Source organism: Arachis ipaensis, chromosome B02 (assembly GCF_000816755.2).
Source record: "Arachis ipaensis cultivar K30076 chromosome B02, Araip1.1, whole genome shotgun sequence".
In the NCBI taxonomy this organism is placed as follows: Eukaryota; Viridiplantae; Streptophyta; class Magnoliopsida; order Fabales; family Fabaceae; genus Arachis; species Arachis ipaensis.
Genome location: NC_029786.2, coordinates 19,675,942 through 19,677,139, shown reverse-complemented (window position 1 = coordinate 19,677,139; position 1,198 = coordinate 19,675,942).

The following is a 1,198-nucleotide window of genomic DNA, read 5'->3' as shown; positions in this document are numbered from 1 at the left end:
AGACACAGCAGAGCTCCTCACCCCCAACAATGGGGTTTAGAGACTCATGCCGTCAGAGAATACAAAGTTTTGATCTAAAATGTCATGAGATACAAAATAAGTCTCTAAAAGTTGTTTAAATACTAAACTAGTAGCCTAGGGTTACAAAATATGAGTAGACTATGATGGATGATGCAGAGATCCACTTCTGGGGCCCACTTGGTGTGTGCTGGGCTGAGACTTAAGCAATTCACGTGCAGAGGCCATTTGTGGAGTTGAACGCCAATTTTTATGCCAGTTTGGGCGTTCAACTCCAGCTTTTGATCCTATTCTGGCGCTGGACGCCAGAATTGGGCAGAGAACTGGCGTTGAACGCCATTTTACGTCATCTATCCTTGTGCAAAGTATGGACTATTATATATTGCTGGAAAGCCCTGGATGTCTACTTTCCAACGCAATTAAAAGCATGCCATTTCGAGTTCTGTAGCTCCAGAAAAACCACTTTGAGTGCAGGGAGGTCAGAATCCAACAGCATCAACAGTCCTTTTTCAGCCTGAATCAGATTTTTGCTCAGCTCCTTCAATTTCAGCCAGAAAAATACCTGAAATTACAGAAAAATACACAACTCATAGTAAAGTCCAGAAATATGAATTTTTCCTAAAAACTAATGAAAATAGACTAAAAACTAACTAAAACATACTCAGAACTATATGAAATTAACCCCAAAAAGCGTATAAAATATCCGCTCATCACTATGCATAGACTCTTGGGGATGCACGTCGGGGGATAGTCTAAGGGTAATTTAGACTTGTCAGGTTGGCTGGATAACTGACAGATGAGTCTCATCAGCCATAGGACAGGCATGCATCATATGCATTTGTATGCTTTGCTTGGGTTTGAACTTGTTTTGGTTTGCCTAATTGCTAAACTGTTCTTAACTGCTACTTGAACTATTTGCTGTAACTGCTTTCTACTTGTGCTTTCCTTGTCGGGTTAAGTACTGAAATCGTCCCTAAGGTCTGGGGTGAAAATCAAAATTGTCCCCGACCTTTTTTTGTTATTAAAATCATCCTCAACGTTACAAAATGTCATAAAATCGTCCTTTTTACCAATTTTATTTTTTTATTACCAAATTACCCTTTATTAAAAAATTATAAAATAAAATAAAATAAAATAAAATAAAATAAAAGAAAGGCTGAAGGAGAAAGAGAATCGGGGG